The sequence below is a fragment of the Talpa occidentalis genome, unplaced genomic scaffold (genome assembly GCF_014898055.3).
Source record: "Talpa occidentalis isolate TD23 unplaced genomic scaffold, MPIMG_talOcc4v2.1 talOcc4.4, whole genome shotgun sequence".
NCBI lineage: Eukaryota > Metazoa > Chordata > Mammalia > Eulipotyphla > Talpidae > Talpa > Talpa occidentalis.
The window spans coordinates 138,741,233-138,749,397 of record NW_023604295.1 but is presented as its reverse complement, the minus strand read 5'-3'; the positions used below and the strand labels follow the sequence as shown (position 1 = coordinate 138,749,397).

The 8,165-nt window shown below is 40.3% G+C and overlaps 1 long non-coding RNA gene across 2 annotated transcripts in view; it reads left to right on the top strand.

The window, feature by feature from the left end:
* Positions 1-574: 574 nt before the first annotated feature.
* LOC129146694 (uncharacterized) overlaps positions 575-8,165 on the top strand; it is a 63,573-nt gene continuing 55,982 nt past the window's right edge. For both annotated transcript variants that reach the window (XR_008553728.1, XR_008553727.1), the window contains exons 1-2: positions 575-693; positions 4,650-4,740. This is a non-coding gene — a long non-coding RNA (uncharacterized LOC129146694). The remainder of the gene's footprint in view (positions 694-4,649; positions 4,741-8,165) is intronic.

Genomic DNA, 8,165 nt, shown 5'->3' with positions numbered 1-8,165 from the left:
GTTTATTTAGCCACCTTGTTGAAGAGCCCAGGGCTGCTGCCAGGGCTGAGCTCTTGCGCACAATTGTCCGTATTTCTTTACCATCTGCAGGACTCTGGGAACTGGTCGGGACGCCTCCTTTTTTTCAGACGAGGGGAATGACATGGACTTTCTTGACACACTTTCTTCCCATCCAGGTTTTAAAAACACTAATTTCCATCCAAGTGACTTTTCAGGCTGACTATTGGTCCTTAACCTACAAATCATCTCTGTTTACAAAACACCAAAATGACAAGCCATTTGGCCCAATTTAAACTACTGGTTAACTCGGTGGAAAAATAAATCATTCACACATGTTATTTGAACTAAGTAGTCAAATGAGTGCAAACAGTATATGCGAAAGCCCCATAAATCCTCTGCAGTGATAGGATTGATTGCTTTCTCTGATTTGCAGATAAGAAGTTGGTAGTGAAATGCATTCCTGTCCCAGAGGACTCCTCGCTCTTGACTGGAGCAGAGACTCACCCTCAGGCTGCCCGCGGCAGGGATGGTGCAAAGACATGTCCCTCGTGTGTTTCTAAGAATGGAGCGATCATGTCACTGGCGCTACGTTGTCAGGGTTCTTCTCCAACGGCTGCCCCAAAGTCTTACACCGTGGACCTCTCCGAAGCTTCCCTGCTGTTCCTCTGCAACACACACCACTGGACAAGGGTGGTGAGTAAAACTGCACAAGGACATTGCACAGGAAGAGAAGTGAGGACTTAAAATGCTTTCCATAAGATACCACCTTCTCCTCTTCTTATCTAGCAGACTTGACTAACTTTTTTCCAGAGGCACAGAATGGCGAGTGAGGATCTTCATGTTTTGTTCTGTTTACTACATGCTGTGTGAGGGGAGAGCTGGAGGAGGGTGCGTGGGAGTTCGGGAGGAGGGGTGCTTCCAGGAGAAGCACAAGCTTGATTGATTCCAGATGACTTCACCCACCTAGTGTTTCTGTCTCAACCATGTTTGAATAACATCGTCGAAGGTTTCTTACGATATTCTTTTCACTTCCTGTAATTACCCCAAGAACATGTAATGCAACTTCATAGAACTGCAGATTCTTTTCATTTCCTATAATCTCTCTGGAAATCAGGGCTTTCCCAATAGTACCTCTTTCCCAAGAATAGAAGATTCTCTACTATTGATATTTATTTCACTTACTTATTCCACAGATATGTATAGCATTAGAAATATGTGCCAGGTACTTTGCTAGAATCCAGGATAGGATGGGAAAAACATAGACGGAATCCTTGTCCGGAAGAATTTTATTCTCACACTGTGGTAAGTGTCTGAAGATTTCAGGAAGGAGGAGGTGGTGGTTCTTATATATTCTGGGCAGTGTGTGAGAGAAAGAAATTCTTTAGGAGGTAAAGTTCTTTGAGGTGAGATCTGAATGAGGGCAGTTATCTGAAGAAAATGCCTCTCTCTTGCTGCCTCTCTTTCCATGTCTCCTGCCACCTCCTTCATGAAGGATAAAGCTCTGCTGACCACTGGGCTACCCGGCCAGGAGACCGGGATTCCATTTCCAGTCTGATCCATCTATCTAATCAGTTCTTTTCTCTGAGTAACGTGGAGAATATTTTTAAAACATGAAATGCTTGTGTTAATCCATTACTGAAAATCCTTCTGCAGCTTCACATTGGTCTCTAATTAATTCTCCTAACGATGCTCCACAAAACCCTGCGGGTCTCCCCACTACCTATCTTCTGACTTCCCCTCCTGCTATTCTCCATCGCGTCCACAATGCTTAACCACTGCTCTTCTTTCCAAAGTCCCCAGCATGGAACACCCCCACTCTGGGTTTTCATGCAGAGTCTCTACCTGGAATTCCCTTCCTCTTGTTTGCATGATTAAAACTTTCCCATCATTCAGATCTCAGTTAATTGACACCACCTCAGAGCCTCCACCTTCCTCATGCCTGCATTTCCATGTAGTAGCTCATTTAATCCTCATTTAATCCATGTAATTAGCAACCTTAATTATTACCATTTATTCCTTATTTATAGGAGAGCAAACCGAAGTACAGGGAAGTTAAATAACTCATTTAAGAACAGAAATAGTAAATGGCAGGTGCAGGACCCAAGCAATTTTGCATTTGAGTCTGTACTCTTAGCTGGTACACTCAATCACTGCTCAGAAAGTTAACTGCCCTGGCTAATTACACACGCTACCTCTTCAACATCAACTCTTTGCATTAAAATTATCAAATGAGAAAAATAAAGACCAATTTAGAGTGAAGAAACTCAAGTTGTTTGATGAAGTGACATGACAAAGGCTACAATGCAGTTAGAGGAAGAAGTAATTTTTCAAACCAGATCTGTTTGACCCCTAAGCCAAGTTTCTCCAAGATTTCTCAGCTCCCTCCTCTATGTGGATTAAATCCAAGTGGGTCCATCTATCTCCAGAGCAAAGTTTCCAATCAATGATGAATCATAACCACATATGTATGGCATAATCAGCATCGGAGAATTTTAGTTAGGTCATAATTTTTCAATGCAAATTGTGTGTATGCAACAAAACTGAATTAAGTATGACTTTTATGCAAAAATAGTTCCATATTTCTGGCTCCCCCCACATTGATTATTTTTGATGGTAAAAATCCATCCGTTGCAATGACTAATGCCAGCTACTTATTTATAGTTTGGGACACTTACAGGATGGTTTGATGACTATAAAATATGTCTGACCCAATAGCTTGAGATACTAAACAGTGAAAGCAGAGGACCTAGCCACAAATTGCTGAGACTCTAAGCTTTAACTAGGTAAGAATTGAGGAGTCCCCTGGGGGCAGTTTAACAAGACTTGCCATTAGCTAAAACCCTTTCAGCTGTTTTCTCTACTGCTAGAATTTTGCTTTTGTGAATGGAAAGGGAGTAATCTTGGAAAGTGGACTAAGCAACCAGGAATTCTGAATTCACCCATGCATGTCCTTAAGGCCTCTTGAACAGGAATGCCAACTCCTCTGATGCCCATTGCCTCAAGTACTTTGAGACCCTAACTTGATCCAGCTGTAGCAAATTAACCTCCAGTTAGAAAAGTAAACTTCATGCTAATATTCCCTTCAGCCTAGACCCACGCATGGGCAGAGCACCGACTCACATGGTCCCTACGCACCTGCATCTACTACCTTCACGGTGCAATTTATTTTAGAACTAACTCATATTCTGTAGGTTGCTTTAATAATTCTAAATATTTCAACTTGCTGTTCAAATGTTCATAGGTATATACTTAGTTGCTTTAAAATAGTTCCTAGGGGTGTTTGATTACTTTAAAAACCATTTCTCCCAGATAATTATGTATCATTATGATGCTAGATTTCTGTTTGGGCACTGTCTATCCAAAATGATATCCAATACATTAAAAAAGACATTACAAATAAACGACATTAGCCAAATGGGCAGCAATGAAAGATACATTTTTCAGCAGAAATTTCTTAATGGCCTGGATTCCCATCTGCCCAGTGGAATTCTTAGAAGCTACCTAGATGCCTAAAAGTAATACAACAAAAAATAAGTTTTTTCCTTAAACGTATTTCCCTGTAGTCAGTATGCATAAACTGTCTACTAGGACAAAAACTGATGTTTTCCCCAGTTTTCTGCTTTCTTGAGCAGAATAAAGGCTAACTAAGAAAGCTAAGACAAGGGAAGGCAATGCTGATTTTTCTAGATGTGTTTTTCATTTAAAAAACAAGGGTTTTTTTGACAAAGTTTGAGACTATCTCCTTGGAGAAGCTGCCCCTCTATACCCGCTGTTAACATAGAGACAAAACTGCGTATTGTCAACTGAAAAATAACTAACCCACAACCTCAATTAGTTAGAGTGCACAGAGCTAATGAAGATGCACCTCGGAAATGTCCTTGAGGCATTGGCTATAGCACAGCCCAGTCTCCTCACTGCAAATTAATTAATTAATTAATTTTAAAAGGTCAAGCAGTCAAGCAGTATCATTTACAATCACAACTCACTCTTGTGATCATCTGGGATGCTAATAAGATCTCAAGGAAAAGAATTCATTCTGGGGTGAATCCCAACGAACCTATAATCTCTTGTAATATTGACTGAGCAGATAGAAAGATTTCATTTCTACTAAGATTTCATTTCATTTTCATCCCATCTTTCTTTGTGGCTCTCTGAAAGACATTCATACAGTGTGCCAAGGATAGTAATTCGGTGATTGTAACTCCAAAAGGCTTTACATCATTTCCCGACAGAATGACCTGTCTGTCTTTCTCTCCCTTAACAAATTTATGTAGTTATACCTGTCAGAAACAACAGGCTGCTTTGCTTGGCATTTCCCCAAGTTGTACTAGAAGGACCTTGAATTTGACTTTGTTATCTTAGCATGAAATATTTCAACTCTACCGTGAAATGGGACAGAGCAGCCAAAGTTGTGGGGAGAGGCATTCATAGGGTGTGTGTGTATGTTCTGGAAGAGGAAGACAGAGTCTTATCTTTTGCAATATGTCACTGGCTAAGATTTTTAACTTAAATGTACCAATTCCAGCTCACAAGATTTACTTCTTAAAATTATGACTTATTGAGGTACACAAGATGCACGTAAATAAATGAAAATACAAAATGAAGTGCACAAATGAAACCACTCTTTTCTTTTTTTTTCTGTCTCCTAGGTCTGATAGTCAGAGATACCATGTTTGCACATGCCCCTGTGATGTGTATTAAGAAAGTCTTGCCACACGTCAACTCAAGTCATTAAAAGAGGTATGTTCTAAAAATAAAAGAATTCCCTGGTTGTCTGATAAAGACATCCTTTTAATATTTTCTCAATTTAATTCTGCATTTAAGAGTTGTTTTTATAAGAACATGTTGATCTCAGATGATGCCAGTGAGAGTTGCTGCCCATCTTTGGTTCATAACAGCAACTGTTTTGTGAGGATTTTTCACTGGGCAGGGATCTAACTGTAGCCCCCTGTCCAACACACTGTAACTGATGGGACCTCAGTTTGGCAGACAATGCAACACCTTCAGAAAGATGTGAAGTTCCTCAGGTATGCACACAGATTTCACCCCTTGGACAACAGAAGCACAGAAGTTTTTGCCACAAGCTTTGAAAACAGACCCAATAAATACACCTGAATGACGGGAAAAATAGCAAAATCAGTGTCTGGCAGGACAAAGAGGGGCTACTGAAATGACACAAGGAGCTTGTCAAGATGGTAAAAGCTAAGAAATATGCTCAACAGCAAGTGCTGACTGTAAGTACAGTCAAGAAATGACTAATGGCAATCTTTGCTGTGTAAGTATTTTTATAGCAAACCTGAAAATACTGTACAATTTTCATTGTTAAAAAAATACATATTCTGGAACTTCAATACAGGAAACCAAAAATTAGCAAAGTAAAACTTACTTGAATTCTGTAAGTCAATTGACAAGTGGTAGCCTAAGAGGACCTAGCAAATATCAAAATATAATAGAATGCGTGAAACCTAAAATGATAGAGTAGGGAAATTCTGGAGGACATTTAACATGGAGGAATTAAGATCAATGACTAGGTTTAGTCATCAGAACAACTCCTTGAAAAATATTTCCAATTTAAGTGTCATTTTGCTTTCAAATTTATTTTGAACTTGGTTTTTCAAATGACAAAGTATCTGCATGCTTTGCAGTAAATTGAACTTTGATACTAATTAGAGTTGCAGTTGAGTGGTTTTCAGCTGCCATCTGCTTCACCTTCCTGAAATAGATTTAGATTCCACAGGCACTAACATGTGAGATTTGTTTTTTACTGAGTAATGTCTGGACTGTCTGGATAGCCTACAGCATGCTCAAATTTTAGATTTTGGCAGTAAAATGCGTAGGTGCACATGCTCACGTGCGTGTGTGTGTGTGTTCGCCTCTTAAAAATTCATGCTGTTATGTTATCTTAAAGCTTTGAAGTCTCATGAAATCAACATGCTCATTTTAAAAGCATCATTCATATTTTATTACATTTTCCATCTCCAAGATACTGCTTCTAGTCTGGACAGTAGCTTGGGAAACGTCTACCCCTCCCCTTTCTCTTGGATTAAGTGAAGCAAGTGGCTTCCCCAGCGCCTCCTACACATTCCATAAGGAACTAAGAATAAAGAAAGGTGCTGGGTCCTTGGTAATGTTCAGAGGAGCCAGACAGTGGCCAGGCTGAGCGGTAGTGCTGAGCTGATGGGTCTGTGCTACCTCAAGCCTCATGGTCACTCAAGTTCAGCATGGTCTGGAAGATGTTTTTTCTGTGTCCTCATTCTCAGCAAGCTGTACCAAAATAAAAAAAAAAAAAAAAGACTGCAGAGAAGGACAGCAGATTAGCTGCTTCCTGGGGAGGACTTTGAGGTTGCTCTCAGAACTAAGGCTGTGACAAGCAGGGGACCCTGAAATATGGGTCTTCAAATCTAAGCCCCCAAAGATGAGAGGTAGGAAGGCAAACAATGAGCAAATTAGGGTCACGGAAGTCACCAAAATGGAAAACAAATACCTCTTTGAATTCAGGTAGAGTTGACTTTTTTTAAAAAAGATTTATTTATTTATACAAGCACTGGGGTACAAGCCAGAGGTGCAGGAGGGTGAGAGTATTCACCAGAGACAGAGCAGGGAGCAGAACAGGCAGAAGGACCGAAGTACACTGCTGAGGGAAGCAGCTGGTGGGACAGGAGAGGTCTGCTGCGCCATGTGGGTCAGCTCCCTGGCCGGCTGGGAATCGAACCCACGCTGCAGAGGCTGCGAACAGCTTCACAGCGCTGCGCTCAACCCGCTGCACCACCGGGGAGGCCCTAGAGTTGACTTTTAACTCAAAAATCAGCACTTTAATATCCCCAATTTCTCATATTCTCACACCATGTTTCATCACACCCCTGTCTTCCTCTCTACATAAAACTTCAATAGGTTCCAAATGACTTATTTGCCAAAACAAGATTTTATCAGTTTTTGAATAAACTGGTCCTCACAGGAACCCATTGAAGAATTGAGATGGGTATTGAGCAGACGTTCATTTAGCATGTTGTGAGCTGCTTGAAGTGTGCTAGTTGTTCTTCATAATAACCAGTGGAACAGATTCCACAATCCTATTTTTCCAATAGTGAAACTGAGGATAAGAAAGACTAAGTATTCAATCAAATACACAGCAATTAATTCCCCACTGTGTCCCCAACTCCCAAATCTTTCTTCTCCTCTTTTCCATTATGCAATAGTCAGAAAAAATGTCCAGGAGAACTCAGTTTCACCTGAATTTATGTTTGCCTTTAGAGGTGATAAATTCGCAGCCCTCAAATCTATCCAGATCACAAAATGACTATGTGATCTATGTTGCACTGACAAGTATTGGAAGTGGCTGCAAATACTGAAAACTGGGACGGTGTGACACCAAATGTCAATTTCTAGCTTTCCTTCTTGAGAAACTCCTATCTCATTCAGAGACTACAAATGAAGGCCCAATTGGAAAAATCCCAGATCTGAGGTTAAACTTCATCTAATACCATGCTGTAAATTGTGCCAGATATGCAAAACCAATTTAAGAATATGTAGCTGCCTAGAAGGGAAAATCATGCTAACTAAACAAAGCTTCACAATCCTCTGTCCATTGCCACTTCCACCCCATTCCCAAAAGAAAGTCTTTGCTAGAAACAAAAGGGGAACAGATTTGATCATTAAGGGGGAACCCAAATCTCAAGTGACTTAGGAGCTCCTTAATCTTGCCTTGACAGATGCAATCTGAAGTGTTAGGTACTGCTAAGCAGTTGTGGCTGAAGCCTCCTCTTTAGAGACTCTGTGTAATAGCATCTATTACTTTTTCTGCCCTGGCAAGAAAATCCACTGGAGTGTCTCAGCGGTCTTTTCTATCCAAGATCTATGGGCCAAGATCTATGCTTTTTACTGAGACAAAATACCACTTGAGCACTCTTGCACTCAACAGATGCTTTAAAACAAAATCTTCTGCATCCAAAATTGTCCAAATGTTAGAATTATCTGATGATTAAGAAGCTTATCTTCGTGTCAAAAGGAGGTTCATTTCCCATAAGTAAACTCTTAGTGGGCAGGAGGGTATCATTTATAATCCTATATTTAAACACACAGAATTGAATAGATGTGGGAGTTTTTGTTCAAGTAAAAATAAAGATGTTTCCTTTAGTCTGATAAGGGTTAGGCGTTTTCTATAAACC